Genomic DNA, 16,543 nt, shown 5'->3' on the forward strand with positions numbered 1-16,543 from the left:
GTCATTCTATGACAGCACCTAAAAGTGCTCTAACATTCCAGAAGTCTAAGGATCCATGTCCTAACCAAATTAAAACCTCCACTTCATTAATACTTTTCAAAAGCCACTCTTCATTACTTGAAAAGTCATTGCAGTTTCTCTGGTCCCCCATTTCCAAAATAACGTACTATAAAGCCATTTGCACAGCTTTTTTAATTACACCTATATTAATTTCCTTGGCAACTGAAAGCCAACATTCAGATTAGCAGTTTGCACATTCCCTTTTGCAGAATAAAACTTGGAAGCATATTCACTTTCTTCGTGATGGATGGTTTTAATTAGACTGCATGCTCTTTGAAGTGCAGGATTCGTCTCAACTCAGTTCCTTCATAGCCTTTTCATCTTTTGCATGCACTTCTGTAGGAATTGTTCCTAGACAGGCAAGAGAGTCTAAGTGATAATCCAACTTGAAATGAATGGGAAAAGGAGCCTGAATTTTTAGTCATATACATCAAAATGAATGCTTTTAGGTATACATGAAAAATGAATCTCAAACTTAATGAATCTCAAACATTGCGACAGTCCAACCTATTCTAGTGAAAGAAAGTAACAGAACTCATCTAGGATATTTATGGGCTTCAGACCAGAGACACAACAAAAAGGGAAATAGAAAGAGGTCTCAATCCCAAAACAGAGCAAGTTGGTAATACGAAATACAGGATAAATGCCAGCAGTAAGTCTCTCTTAACCAATAAATGATACAAAATGTATAACAGCAAGGAGCAAAAATATTACACAAAAGAAAAATAAAGATTTGAGACAAGGTAAAGAAAAAGAAATATAGTTAAACTTAGTTTACACCAATGCTGTATCTGTCTATGCTGTTCTGTTCTTACATATAATCCCATCTTCTGCTACTTCTAAATATAGCTTTGCGTTCTATAAACTTCTCAAACAATAATACATTCCTGTACATAAATGTACATGTAGAATTTATCCCTCCAGGTCTACAAACATCACCTATATTTATTCAATCAAAGGAATAGCATCCTGGCTTTACTGCGTACTCTGTATTAAATCACTTAGTAAAATTCCATTTATTCTCACATATGCTTTTATTCCCATCAATTACCTCTTTATCACTGTCAGGAACCAACCTTCAACTCCATATTGACGTATCACTTTCCATAATTCAAGCCTACTTCACCATACACTTTCTTTAAAGCAAGAAACATACAGTAAATGTTCTTCCTCACATTCATACATTTCTCTGTTACCTGCTGTATAGAAAAAAATGGTCTATGTACCAATGGAGGGTTCCGGATTCCGGTGCAACCAATATGGTGCAACGGGGCCGGGTGTCCACCACATGCATGCGCGCAGCACGCACATGCATACTTATCGCCCGTGACGCTCCAGCTGCTCGGCGGAGTGTCGTGCAGGCACCATATGCTCCGTGCGCGAAAGCCCCGATTGGCTCAAATACAGGTAAGGAGGGTGGATGGGCAGGTGGGTCCTCCGGAGCACCATACTGGAACGGCACCAGTACGCCCATACTGGAACATACCGGTCATATCCCACTACTGCTCTGTACCTTCTACTTGACAGAAAACTCAAATTTTGTATGCTGCCATCTATTATGTCCTCCCTTCTGAATCCTCTGAGTCAGAAGATAAGCAGCCAGGCCAGACAAACCGTTAGGTTGAAGCAGTGGTGAAATTCAATTTTTTTACTACTGGTTCTGTGGGCGTGGCTTGGTAGGCGTGGCAGGGGAAGGATACCGCAAAATCTCCATTCCCTCCCCACTCCTGGGGGAAGGATATTGCAAAATCTTTGCCAGTTCTCCGAATTACCCAAAATTTCCACTATCGGTTCTCCAGAACCTGTCAGAACCTGCTGAATTTCACTCCTGGGTTGAAGGGAAAGCAGCTTCCCCAGGAAACAGTGAGCTTGAGCAGGAGGGACCACATTTAATTATGAGGGGGCAGATTCTGGTCAGGTGTCTAGAGGGGTAGCTATGAGGGGCTGGGCAAAGATGGTCAGCATGTCTCCTTGAGAGGAGAGAGCAGCTGCATACTTCTTGATGACACTGCCAGTACCTGTGGCTACTATAGAAGAACAGTCTCCTAGACATAGTTCCATACTTGGAAACCACTGTTCCACACTCCAGGCTTGTATTCCTGCCATTTTTGCTCCTTGCCTTATCTTCAGACTCCCATATGACATTTTCCTGCTGCTAGAACCCTGAACTGTTTGGGACCATGTCTATGACTCTCCCTGCAGACTGATCAAGACCCATATTTCAAAGTCCTAGTGGACAGGCATATACTATAAACACCAATGGTGGGATCCTATGGGTTCGGCCAAACTGGAAATGGCTTGGTGGCCTGGGTCGCTCCAGGTGGCCTGGGGCCTGGGTCGACCCAGGCCTGCCACGCCCCCGGGCAGCACCAGCGGCGGCGCCATCTTGTTTTTCAGTTCTGCATATGCACAGAACAATTTTAATTGTACTGTGCATGCATGCGCAGCGTGCATCAAGCATGCACACATGTGCATCAAGCACGTACACATGTGCAAAGCACACACATGAGTGAAACATGCGCACAAGTAAACCGGCAGTAGTGCCATCACGTGATATATCACCATGTTTTTTCCCTTCAAAGAATTTGGGTGGATGTGGCCTGTACGTGATACATCCGGCCCACGGGCTGCCAGTTTGACACCCCTGATCTACATGCACTGCACCTACTAACCTACCATTTTTCAGCATTTATTATTTCCTTTTCATTGTATGTTAGTTTCCAAGAAAATATATCATCTGTTTCAATGCCACTTTTCATTCCTATCCAAAATCCTTGGACAACTCTTTTTAATATTTCCTTTATTTAGTTTCTTCCCAAATAATTTCATCTTAATTTTTTTTTCCAATTCCATTCTCTCTGCCTTGAGAAAACTCCTTGATTAGCTCATTTCATCCTCTTCCAATTTTTGTTTTAATTTTCATCAAAATCACTCTGTTTTCTTGGCCTCTTTCAAAAATGAATCTTACCTTGTTCATTTTTGTAGCATGCTGGCTGAAGTCTGCTCATTTTCTCAAACTGCTAAAGTTGAGGAAAAACCGCTCTACCAGTTTATTTATGAAATGATACAAGTCATGATCACTGCATATTTCTTCCATAGACACAGACATTGTCGCTTTCAACTTGCTCAGGATAAGATTATGGAAATTTCTGTTGACTGCAATAATATAAGGAGTCTAGTATGGTTTTTACATTCTTAGGTCCTTAACTATGTTGGCATATGCACACCAGTCTTGGAACAAGCTAACTCTTCTCCAATCCATTTATCCTTTCAGAAAATGAGGTTACATTTCATTATCCAACTTGGTAACATCATCAGTATTAGAGGAGACTGGGATTTGTTCTCTATGTATATCCCAGTGGCTTGCCCTATTAGTATTGATGAGAGTGCTCTTGGTAGAACTACTAAAGTAGTTCTTGGCAGTTCTACCAAGAATATTCTCACCAACACTGACAGGGCAAGCCACTAGGATATAAACAAAGAACAGTCCCCTCTAACACTGATGATGTTACCTAGTTGGGTAATAAAATGTCTGCAAACAAACAATCTCAGAGAGCATCAAGGACTCCACAGTTTAACCCTGAACTACAAATATTCTCTTCTATTAATACAGAGATCAATTTCTGGGAAGGTCATTATTTGCAAAAAAAGGACAAGACAGAACATACTCCAGGAGGTGAAAAGCCATACATCATATCTCCACTGAAGACACTGTCCAACTGCTTTTATTTTAGATTAACTAAAACATAGCTGTCTTTCCACCAAATAGCATTCCTCTTACTTCATCCCCAAAGTAATGATTACATTGTGCAAATATCATATCTTTTCCAGCAGTTCCAATCTTCTGACCAAGGTAGACAAAACAAAAGCAGCTGAGCTATAAAAAGGGACTGCTATGTTTTGCCCAACCACAAATTAATTCAATAATATAATGGTGGACAGAGTTTAACCAAGCCCCCTTCTAACCACTATTTTAAAGAAGCAAAGTGTTATCTCTGCGGGACTTGTGGCATTTTATTTATCTGCATGTTTTTTTTCTTCTGTTGTTCTGATTATTCCCAGCAGCCTTGCGCATTTCTATTAAAGCAAGGTAACCCAGCAACCCAGAAGAAGTTGTGATTAACTTTTTTTATGGCAGGGATCTAGCAGAACAGGCTGGCTCTTTTCCCTGAAGACATTTCCATCTCTACTGAGTTGTCTTTTCTTGCAGTTATCTCACACTGCTAGAAAATACTTGCTTTACACTCAGACAAACTCGGTTTCAAAACCTGCACACTGTGCCAAATCATAACATAGTTTGCTTTTAGTTCAGTGTTTTGTGTGAACCCAGATTTTTCCATTCATGAACGTGTAGACTTAGCTTATAACTTAGGACTATGATGGCGAACCTGCAGCATGTAGAGCCCTCTCTATGGGCATGTGCGCCATCGCCAGTTGGTCTTCTGGTTTCCGGAATGCGCACTGGTCAGCTAATCTTTGCGCCTGCCGGAGTCCCGGAAACCAGAAGGCCAAGTGGCCGGGGTGCATGTGCGTGCCAGAAACCCGAAGACCGGATGGCCGGTGAGCACACACATATTCAGGTTTGGGCACTTGGTACTGAAAAGTTTCACCATCACTAGCTTAGGATGTTGCACGATCCCTGTCAATTTATGCGGCAAAGAAATCATGGCTGTATGTGATGTGTGAATCCACTTCGTGTCATTCACAATTTAGGGGGGGAAATGTGAACATTAAATTCAAATTATTGAAGCAGTGCAACTGTTTTTAGCACGCTTTTTAGCACATTGTCAAACTCCCGGCCTGCGGGCCAGATGCATCACGTGCTGGCCACGCCCACACTCGATTTAGTGAAGGGGGAAGTCCCAATACGTCACATGACACTGCTGTGACGACCTGAGATTGACACCCCTGCTTTAGAAGAAGCTTGAAGTTAATAACGCAGCTGTATTTATTAAATTTTTATCCTGCCTTTATTACTTTATAAGTAACTCAAGGTGGTGAGTATACTTATTACTCCTTCCACCTCCTATTTTCCCCACAACGACGACCTTGTGATGTGAACTGTGTTGAAAGAGTGACTGGCCAAAGGGTGACTGTATTAGGTGTGGCTTCATACTTAATCCAGAATTAGAACTCACAGTCTCCTGGCTTCTAGATCAGCACCTTAACCATTACACCAAAATGTCTTTCTGATTTAATAAACTTTTGTTTTAAACGTGTAACACTAAAACAGGGCTTCCTAAATGTTTTCCCATCACATCTTTCTTAGGTATAATCTTAGTATATACAAAAAAAAAATATCCGAACACAAATTAATATAATAGGAACCTACAGTAAATCTATATTTTTAATAAAGAGATTAAAAAAATTAAAAAGGAAAGGTTTTTTATACTTGTGCTGGACAAAGGAGGCACATCTCACTATTTTGAAAGCCTGGTCTTAAATCAGGTGTCTCCAACCTTGACAACTTTAAGACTTGCTGGCTGGGGAATTCTGGGAATTGAATTCCATAAATCTTAAAATTTGCCAAGCTTGGAGACCCCTCCCCTAAAACATAATCAGGGAACCATTTAATTTTCAGGTATAACACAATTAGCCATTTCAAGATTAGTAATACAAGAATTTTTTTTAAAAAGCCTCTATATTATAAAAACTAATTCTGAACTGATATTGAACTGACAGAGAAGGGTTGAGGAAAAACCTCTTATTGTGGACTAAATCAATCTTTGTTTCTTGTTATGTTCTCCCAGGCTACAAGACAGTCTAGAAATTACTTTCCACGTTGTTCTCTTTCATCCCTATATAATATTCTTCTCACTCAGCCAAGTACTGAAATTTACAGGAAATTTCTCCCTGGAGAATCTGAAAAGATGATTGGTGGCACCTGAGATTCAAGGTTATACTACAAATCTAATTTTAGGTACCGCAAGAGGGACTTTGAAAAGCAACTTCTTCAAGATACTCACCTCCATTTCAGACTTCTCAGGCACAGGCTATCATACCACTTGCAAACAATTTAAAATATTAGGAACAAGAAAGAGAGCCCCAAAACTGAGATATTTTTAAAAGATTCAGTGATTTACATTTAGTGGAAGACCTAGCCTTATACATCACAGCTGTTCTTCTCCTACACATCTGCTGCTGTGACAGGCAAATGAATGGTCATAATGAATAATAATACAAAAGTATTAGAAAAATAAGCAGTGGCTGTAACTGGTAACACCTTACACAGCTGGATAAGCATTTGGCCTAAGTAAGTCTAGATTAAAAGTGTTGGTAGCATCTATGATAGTTCCTTGGGAATATGAAGCCTCCCTTCATCTAGCTAGCAAATATGTTTTTATGTTTTAAAAATATCTCAGAATATTGAAAGTGAACCATTATGGATACAAGGCAAGGTTAGTCTAGAACAGTGATGGCTAACCTTTTTGTCCTTGCATGCCAAAATCATGCACGTGCGTGTCCACACCCACAATAGAATGCCCACGCCCTCTGTGCATGCCCCCCCGTGCTCCTCCTCTTCCCCACATATGCGCAAACAGAAACCCCCCCCCTGGGCCCAGTTTGGGCCTAGCAGGCCTCCCTGAAGGATCCTGAAACAAAAAATGGGGTGTGGGGGCATGCCGCACCCCTTCTCTCCGCCCATCACCACTCGTATGCATGTGATGCCCCCCGCATGCGCGCATATCTCTCGCATGCACGGCAGAGACCCAGAAATCAGCTGGCTGGCAGGAAGATCGTGGGGCTGAGCTGGGCGACAGCTCGCATACCCGTAGAGAGGACTCCACGTGCCACCTGTGGCACACGTGCCATAGGTTCGCCATCACGGGTCTAGAATATTTTAAAATATTCTAGATTAACCTTGCCTTGTATCCACAATGGTTCAATTTCAATATTCTGAGAAGCAAAACTTAAAGCAAGTCTTCCAACGGAACCTGCTCAAAATCGGTTAGAAGATGGGTAGCTGCATAAATGTTTTAAATGAATAAATAAATAAAAGCTCTCCACTTGAAGTCCCTTCCTCATTTTCAGCCCTTCAACACTGATTTCAGAACAACAGATTTGGACGGGAACTTGGAGGTCTTCTAGTCCAACCCCTACTCAGGCAGGAAACTATACCATTTCAGACAAATGGTTGTCCAGTTGCTACTTAAAATCCTCCACTGTTGGAGTTAAATACTGTACTGAGCAGCTGAGACTGACTTCTTTTACTAGAATCACCCCTAGTTTTTCAGAGAAAAGGAAACACATGGTTAACAAATTCTAGAATGTACTCGTTATCAAGAATCCACATATTAAAGAAATTTCAGAATATTCATACACAAGGTATGCAATCTCTACTCTTACTTTCTGAAGAATATGTATAAATTGATACAGTTAGCCCTCGGCTGAGCCCAAAATTTCTATTGTTATGAGCTTTTTGTTAAGTGAGTTTTGTTCCATTTTACAACATTTCTTGGCTCAGTTTTTAAGTGAATGACCATTGGCTTACCTGAAGGGTCGTTTTCTGTACGCTGCGAGGAGAGCCCAAGCATGGGTTAAACTCAGCCAATCTGCTCAGGACTGAATTGAAACTTTAGCCGCGCCACTGGTGTTGCCCTGACTTGCCAGATTTTCAATGAAGGCGTGGATCTGTGCGCGTTGAAAGCTAGTCTAAGTAAGTCCATTAAAAAGTCCAGAATAATAATCAGCAGCGGAGAAGAACTCCAGGGCGGGGTTGGACTCTCCTCGCAGCGTACAGAAAATGACGCTTCAGGTAAGCCAATGGTCATTTTCCTGTACATCCACCACCCGAAGGACCGACGTACCCGAGGAAGAACTGGAATCAGTGCTGGTGAATTGCTTTGTTTGGCCCTCTGGTACAGCAAGAGATGCCATTGTAGCCGATGAGAGTGAAGCCTGGCCCAAGGCACGATGGTAAGACAGGATATCATTTTGCCCAACAGTTGGATAGCTGTAGAATCGAGGCGTGCCGCGACTGGTGAACTTGTTTCACAAGGGACCTGAGGCTTGTCATTCGGTCGGGAGACAGGAAGACCTGACACGCAACTGTGTCAATGATGGCGCCAAGGTGCTATAAACTGGTGGTTGGTTCCAGGTGGCTCTTTTCTAGGTTGACAGAGAAGCCGTGGTCTCAAAGGACTGTCATCGTGTATTGTAGGTCTTGTGTAGAGTCCAAGCAATCTGTAAAGCACTGGAGAAACTAAAACGCGTCCACTGAGCCTTGACTGAATTGAAAATCTGGCAAGTCAAGGCAACACCAGAGGTGTGGCTAAAGTTTTAATTCAGTCCTGGGCAGATTGGTTGAGTTTAACCCATGCTTGGACTCTCCAAACAGCGTACAGGAAAACCACTAAAGTTCTTAAGTTGGTAACCCTGTTGTTAAATGAATCTGGTTTCCCCATTGACTTTGCTTGTCAGAAGGTTTCAAATGGTGATTACATTACTTGGGACACTGCAACCATCATAAATGTGAACGAGTTGCTAAGCCTTTGAATTTTGATCAGATGACCATGGGGATGCTGCAAAAGTTGTAACTAGGAAAAATCGTCATAAGTCACTTCATTCTGTGCCATTGTAACTTTGAACGATCACTAAATGAACTGTTGCAAGTCGAGGATTTCCTATGGATAACCCCATACGCACCACACTGTTCCTTGTCTGAATTCAGTAAATGCTTTGCTTCTTTGAATATTTATAAACTTCTCATTATCATAAGATTTCCAGGGCAAGTTACAGTCCATGAAATGCACATGATGAAGGGAAGCAAGAACAAAAAAAATCTTTGAAAAATTAAAAGAACCAGCATCACTATGCAAGAAGAGAGATTCCCAGTTTTTACAAAAAAACAAAAGGCAAGGGCAAGTATTGACCAGATGACACAAAGTAAATAATTTTAGTGGCAGCCTGACCGCCAATAAAAGAGCATTTCAAGCCAGGGTGCCATTATTGGAACATGAAAAGAGAAAAACAGACAAGGTGAGAATTATATTCACCATGTGGATTCACATGCATTGCTAAAGAGGAAGGGAGGGAGGCAGAGGTGGTATTCAGCAGGTTCTGATCAGTTCTGGAGAACCGGTAGCGGAAATTTTGAGTAGTTCAGAGGACCAGTACTGGCCCCGCCCCACCTATTCTCTGCCTCCCGAGTCCCAGCAGATCGAGAGGAAAAGGACGTTGGTCTTACCTGAACGTCTATTTTCAGAAGGGGGAGGGAATGGTCACACGTGGGTTGTTGTCAAAGCCTGATTGGTCCAAGACTGAGAGAAAACGCTTAAATACTGGTGCCTTCCATTCCTATCCCAGTTTCCTCGAAGGCGAACGGTAGAACTGAAAAGACAAAAAACAACACACAACAAAACCCCCCGGGAACCACCCGGGCCCTCCCCTTGGCCCCGACGGAAAGGTCTCAGGGCGGGTTGTGACCATTCCCTCCCCCTTCTGAAAATAGACGTTCAGGTAAGACCAACGTCCTTTTTCCAGAAGAGGGGGAGGGAATGGTCACACGTGGGACATACCCAAGCTACCGTCCCAGGGAGGGAGAACGAGAATCACCAGGGCCCAAGGGGAGCCTCAACCGCCACCCTCAGAGGGTCCTGCCACCAAGGACACACTCGCATCTGCAAAGCTCCCAGACCATAGCGCCGGAGGAAGAAGCCGGGGAATCCAGAGGCCGCGCGACAGACGGCCCCAACCGCCCCCCCCCGCGGCCCCCGAGGCCACGCTCGTGTCGCTCCTAATAGGCTGGGCCGTGAACTCTGACGGGACTGGCCCGTCGACCCGAAACCCCGAGGGCTTCCGCAATGGCCCGGCGCAGCCAACGCCAACTGTGGCTGAAGACACGCTCGAACCCAGCGACCCCCGGCTGGAGGATCAGTCCACAAGGGCTCGACCTACGGACCCCTCGGTCCGCTGGCGAAGGAGCCGCAGGGCGCGGTGCGCGCCCAACCAATGCCAGAGCTTAGCGAAGGAAGTGGCCACCTACGGGAAGAAGGCACGAGCAAGGCGAGGCCTCGCCCCGCCCCTTAGAGGCGATGGGAACGACCTCAGAGCAGGGTGCCCAACTCCACGTACCCGGGCGGAGACAACCGCCACAAGGGAGCCAGCCGACGAGCATACTGAAGAGATTCGAAGAACACACGGGGAACCCGCGGACCGAGGGAAACCCAGAAGCCGCCCCCTACCGAGAAGCTCGATCAGGGGGACCTGAGAGAAGGAGAACCCCCACCCCCTCCAGGGCTGAAACAATTCCGCCACCAGGCGGCACAATTTTGTGGGTTCCCGAAGTCAGGCTCCTCCTGCAGGAACTCCTGACGTTTGAGAGAAAGGTGCCCTGCCAGGCGAAGCCAGGGGAGTCCAGGCGGATAACACCGCCGGACGATACCCAGGTGGAACCGCAGCCGCGGTCCGTAAGGCCCCCAGGCATCCCTAGTCGAGAGTGACTCCGTTGGCTAGACCAGCCTCCAACAGCTGCCGGACAAGAGTCATGGGCCGGATGCAACCCCAGGGACCAGGCGAAGCAGGACCACCACCCCCCGCTGCCGGGCCAACCCTTCCCGCGGGCGCCTCCGCGGGGGGCCACCGACAGCTGGACGAGGTCCGCGAACCAAGGCCCCTAGGTCCTAATGGCCCACCCCCACGGTCAGGGTCCCCATGGAACCAGGGGAACGGGAGGCCCCATACCGAGACCGCAGGTCACCTCCTTTCGAGGGCGCTTGCGCCCTCCCAGATCAGGACAGGAAATGGGTGAAACCCCAGGGAGGAATAGAACCCGCGGCGAGCAAGGGAGTGTCGAACTGTCGACAGATCCGCCAAAAAAAAAAAAGAAGAACCGACGACTGAGGGAGTAGGCCCGCTCCCCTGGTCAGGGCCACCCGACGCTGCCGAGCCGCCCGGAGACAGGAGAGCCCGGGGAGATTCTCGACTCTGGGGCAACAGAGGCCCCACCGCCCAGACGTCCAGTCCCGAGCATTCCGGTCGAGGGCTGGAGAAGACCCCCCCCCTGACAGATGAGGGCCTGGGCGGTCCCCGTGCAAACGGAAGGTCACGCGATGCCCAGCTACGGGCCCCAAGGGAAGCGCAGAGCCCAGCGGGACAGCACTAGTGCCATTCCAGTGACGAAGGGTAAGCCCCGAAAGCGACCACCTGCCGAGCGAACCGGGAGCCCCCTAACCAGGACGAGGCTCCCCAGAAGTCCAAGGGTCCGGCGGGCGGGACTATCCCTGCTCAAGAAACATCTAGCCCGATCTGATAGAGGGAGGTTGAAACCGAACAACATCCCTAAGGCCCTACGCCAGCGGGCATAGGCCGAGGTGGAGCTCCTGGACAGACTCACCCCCTCCCCTGACATGGAGCCTATGACCGACACCAGGCAAGCGGAAAGGGAAGAGGTGGACGCCGGAGAAGCCAGCCGAGGAACAGGACGGGGCTCCGAGCTCCTAGAACAGGCGCTAAATAACCGAAGACCTGAATAGGCTAGCCCGCCGAGGAATCAGAGCCCCCAGGATGGGGCGCGGACAAGCCGCCCGGGCCGCCAGGCCTTAGTGAAATCCGGAGAACGGAGACCAGACCAAGGGAAAAGCCCCGGGGGGGAACCCCAGGGACCCGCGATGACCGGCCAGAGCCGAGGAACGAAGATAAGCCCCCCGAAGAGCCACCAGGCCAGGGGCCTCCTGTCTGAAACCCCGAAGGACCGAAAGGGGGGAGAACGCTCTCCCCGCCTGTGCACTAGAGCGGTGCAGAAACGAGAGGGCCCGCTAAGCCTTCCGGCCACCCGTCCGAACCGCAGACAGATGCGAGAGGCGTTCCAGGCCCTGGACATCCGGAGGAGTCATCTGCACTCCCTGAAGGCCGAAGAGAAGGGCAATGGCCTGAACCACTGGGTAGCAGCCCCCCCCCCCGGCTCCCGGACGGAGGGATCCCCCAAAGAGCCGGCGGGGTGGAGAGAACCGACGCGGGAGCGAGGCAAGCAGAGGCCCGTGCCCAAGCGTCCAATGCCGGCCGCTCTGAGAACACGCCTAGCGGCTGATGGCCTCCAATGGGACGACCCGAGGTCAAGCCCCCCCCCCCGAGCGGAAGGGGTGCTGCCCCCCCCCGTGGCTGGACCGTCTGGACCAGAGGAGGGAGCCGTAGGCGCTCCTGAGGGATGAGCCGGAGAACTGCCTACAAATGGAAGAGAAAAACGCAAGATTATTGACAGAATCGGAAATCCATGCTGGCGCATGACAAAGAAGATCTAGATCCGGTTCAGCTGTCACAAGTGGGCGAACTGCCCCGTGTCTCCATCCTCGGACCGGGAAGAGCCCCCCCCCCCCCAGGGGTCAGGCCTCTCGAAGGCATGGTCATCCAGAGACAGCGGGCCGAGCCGGTCCTCAGTCAGTGACGCCGGCAATGAAGCCCGGATGACGTGACCGAAGTGGTCAGCATCCTGGACGCAAACTTGAGCGAGCCCCAGTCGCCCCAGGGAGGAAGGGCAGGCTGCCCCGAGTCAGACGAGACCCAGGCGGCGAGGCTCCCTGGGACGTGAAGCGCTCCCGGCGCTGCCCCAGTCACTGACCGAGGCCTGACGAAACTACCGGGAGTTGAGTCCGCAGAGGGCGACCCCCGCAGCGGCAACGGGAGGACATCTTAGAAGCTCAGCGCGCCCGATGAAACCAGGGCAGCCACTAGAAGGTGACGGACTGCAACTGAATCGCCCAGGCAAGGGCCCAGTTACTCTAGAGCCAATGGCCCAGGCCCCCAGACAAGTCGGAGGAATGCGTCCACTGAATGGTCAGCGCCTCCGTGCCAAGGGAGGAGTCGAGATCTCTTTCCAGACCATGGCCGTGGCAGAACGTGATCCTGCCAGGATAAGTGGGTGGAGGCATCAAGGTCCCCCCCACCAGCTGGCCATGCACCGAGCCTGCCCCAGGCACAGCAAACAGTCTGAGCCAAGACGCCCAGAGATGGGCCCATCCAGGGCCACAGCTGCGATTAAAACGCCTGAGCCGGTCTACTCTACATAACAAAGATCGGATTAGCCTGCAACAGAAACTCACCACCTGGCATCTTGGAACTCAATCTCCAAAAGGGAATGCTACAGATCTAAGCAGGCCAGGAAGAACCCCTGGCCTCAATAGAAATGGTTTTTTTTTTTTTTAATTTATTTATTTATTTATTTATTAATTTATTTATTTATTTATTCATTAACCTTTAGTCTACTTTATTTTCCTAGCAAATCTCCAATTCCATCATTGACCGCGGATCAAGTAAGGGGGAACATAGCCCAACGATGGGCGCGGCCCAGACCTCCATGTCTAGAAGGGGCGGAGAACCATCTAATCCTCCGTACCACCATAGGCAAAACCAGGCCCCGGGAGAGCCTACCTGCACACGGGTTAAGACCCTCGACTCACCACCACCCCCTGGACCCCCTGAGTGGGGGAGGGAGAGAGGGACCCCACTCCACCTGGAAGGAAGGGGAAACCTGCCTGGGAACCCCAGGGCAGGAAACCAACCCCTAGGAGTGATTTGGGGGGGGGAAAGCTTGAGGCGGGACCAACCCCAGACCCTGGGATAAGGTCAAAGGCTCATACATGTAGATCTGATGCAAGTCCCCAGAAATATGCACGGCCCTCTGTTGGGCCCCACAGAACAACAGTTCCCAAATGGCTAACCTCTGGAGGAGGAAGGCAGAGCCAACCCAGAGTAGGCCCGGGTAGAATCCCCGGGCACCAGCAGCAAAAGGAAGACTAATATTGCAAGCCCTTAAGTTCTCATCTGCTAGTCATCCCTTACTGGCATTGAATTAAGCACAGTTGTGAAGTGCGTTTGTACATATATGTATGTATGTATATATATATATTTGTATTTGAGCTGATAAACAAATAAGGGAGACTCGTATAGTCTATTACAATCCATTTAGCTCTCCTCAGCTAGCCTTATAATAAAGGGAGACTAGTATAGGTCTATTTCAAGCTATTTAGACCTTATGTTAATTGCAATGTGAAACCTCCGAGCCACAATACTGTTCCTGCACAATGCAGCCCCTGACCTCCTCCCCCGAGAAGGACTTCAGGGCAGAGGAAGACATGGGGGGGGGGAACACCCTCCCCCTCCCCCTGCAAGGGCTTTCTCACCTGCCGCCAGGTCTGCCACCTGGCCCTGGGGAAACTCCAAGCCCCCCCTCCATTTCCCCACTTACGCGTCCAGCCGGAAGGAATGGAGGAGTCCAAGCCACTGTAGGCCCCACCGGGACCTGGGCCTGCTTTCTCTGCTGCCTGCCATGCCAAGGAAGAGACCGCACCAGCCAATGGACCTGGGTCAAGGCCCGGTCCTCGCACACGTGGCGACCGAGCCAACATGGCCACCGGTACTTTCATTTTCGATCTGCGGCTCCGATGGCCCCATTGAAAGGCCGTGCTGAGGCAGGCAAGGACGGGAGGCAAGGACGGGGGAGCCACGCGGCTCTCAGGCACGCTCCCCCTCCCCCAGGAATGCTCTTAGCAGTCGGAGCCGATTCTCTTGCCTTTCCTGGCTATTTAAAGGAGAAGGCAGCCTCTCCAGCAGCTGAAAGGAGATCTGGCACCCCCGCACCCGGGGACGGCTGAGACTCTGGGCCTGCGGGGGGGAGGCAGCATGCCCCACTGGGCCCTCCCCCACCGCCCGGGGCAGTAAACTGTCCCTTGGGGCCGCAGCTGCTGAATTTAGTAATTTAGAAATCTTTTAAATGCCCAATTAAACCAAATAAGACCAAATTGAATAAAGTAATCCTACCAGCAATTCTCACCAGTTCTTGAACCAGAAAAGACTGAGAGGAAAACTGGGATAGGAATGGAAGGCACCAGTATTTAAGCGTTTTCTCTCAGTCTTGGACCAATCAGGCTTTGACAACAACCCACGTGTGACCATTCCCTCCCCCTCTTCTGGAAAATGGGGATTTTGCATTAACCTTCCCCTGGAGTGGGAAAGGAATGGAAATTTAACAGTATACTTCCCCTTCCTCGTCCATCAAGCCACACCCACAAAACCGGTAGTAAAAAAAATTGAATCCCACCACTGGAGGGAGGGAGGGGGGAACTCTGAAGAAGCCAAACACATGAGTACAGTCTTGTTATTCAATATGTGGCCAGGGCAACTAAATATTTCAACAGAAGGGAACCTATTTCAAAGCCCTTTCTAATTTCCTCTTTTCCTTACATGAGAAGCTGTTGTGTCTGAATGAAACACAGCACAACCAGAATAACAAGGCGCTATTGTTCTCCAGAAAAAAAGGGGGGAAAAAAGAGAGAGAGAGAGAGAGAGGGAGAGAGAGAGAGAGAGAGAGAGAGAGAGTCAACTGGGCAGAAGAACAAACAAGAAAAAAATGCCAAGAGCTTTCAGGACTTCAACACCAGCTAGAAACCAGTCCCTGTATTTAGCCACATTATTCTATCTGGGATGAACATGTTATCAGCACTTAATATAAGCACTCTGCTCTTTCCAGGGCTTCAAAACACAACAACACGATTTAAGGTCTGGCACAGGCTGACAAATATATATGCAAACACAAGGGGATTTCCCCCTCCTCCTTCACGTTGGATTTGGCTCCTGGCAACTACATGAACAAGCCCAGGCAATTTTCCAGGGACAATGTTCAGAGTGGTTTGCCTCCTTCTTCCTATTGTTGAGGAGGTGAATGGCCTTCAGTCACCCCTGGTTTTATGCCTAAGGAGCTATCAGAATTCAGGTTTCTCTGCTCCTGGTCCTGCAAGTTAACTGCTAGACTCCACTGGCTCCCATAAGAGGGCTGCAATCATTATAAACTAATTGTGTACTATGCATGTATTAATTAACATCTGTTATTGCACACGGCAAGCGTTAAACATTCCGTCATCCTCACTCTACCCCCCCAATTTCAAAATACAACTCAGAGATGAACTTTTCATAGAGAAAGCGCCAAAGGAACAGGAAAAAGAAATAGATAACACAAATGTTCCTTCACACTGTGTTGTGACAACTGTGAGATTTTAAAGTCCAGTTCGCTACATCTGCATTTCTTCTTCAGATCCTAAAAATGGTCCTGCAGGATCTCTCTTGAGGATTCTCTAATCTATCTTTTGACCTCACGGAAGTCGACCAGATGCATCTGCAAAGCCCAGAACACACCACGTATTTGAGGCAATTAACATCCTAGCCTAAGGGCTGAAGATGAGATTGAGATTTCTTTCTGCCAAGGTTTTCAAAGAGGCATGATGCCCTTCAAGCTTTTAGACTTGAGCTACCAGCAGGACAATAGCAAAGTGCAAAAACAGGTTTACTCCCTATTTGCTCCACTCTTATTGTGCTCAGCAATCAACCTTCACAGCCAGGCAAAACGTTTATAATTGAAGTCTATTCAACTAATACACAATCAAGTTTCTTTCTCACCTTCATGCATTCATCTTTGGTCCGCTAAACAGCCAAAATCTGACCTAGGTTGCTTCGGCCTGACATAAACCCACTGCACTTTCCAAATGTTTATTTA

At 48.2% G+C, this 16,543-nt stretch overlaps 1 protein-coding gene and 1 pseudogene across 26 annotated transcripts in view; both read right to left on the reverse strand.

The window, feature by feature from the left end:
* MAGI1 (membrane associated guanylate kinase, WW and PDZ domain containing 1) overlaps positions 1–16,543 on the reverse strand; it is a 525,907-nt gene that overhangs the window by 466,772 nt on the left and 42,592 nt on the right. The window lies entirely within an intron of this gene.
* Positions 3,344–16,543, reverse strand: part of LOC148047963 (uncharacterized) — a 38,942-nt pseudogene continuing 25,742 nt past the window's right edge.

Source organism: Thamnophis sirtalis, unplaced genomic scaffold, assembly GCF_051295495.1.
Source record: "Thamnophis sirtalis isolate CommonGarterSnake01/CBP01778 unplaced genomic scaffold, rThaSir2_p1.2 scaffold_3, whole genome shotgun sequence".
Lineage (NCBI taxonomy): Eukaryota > Metazoa > Chordata > Lepidosauria > Squamata > Natricidae > Thamnophis > Thamnophis sirtalis.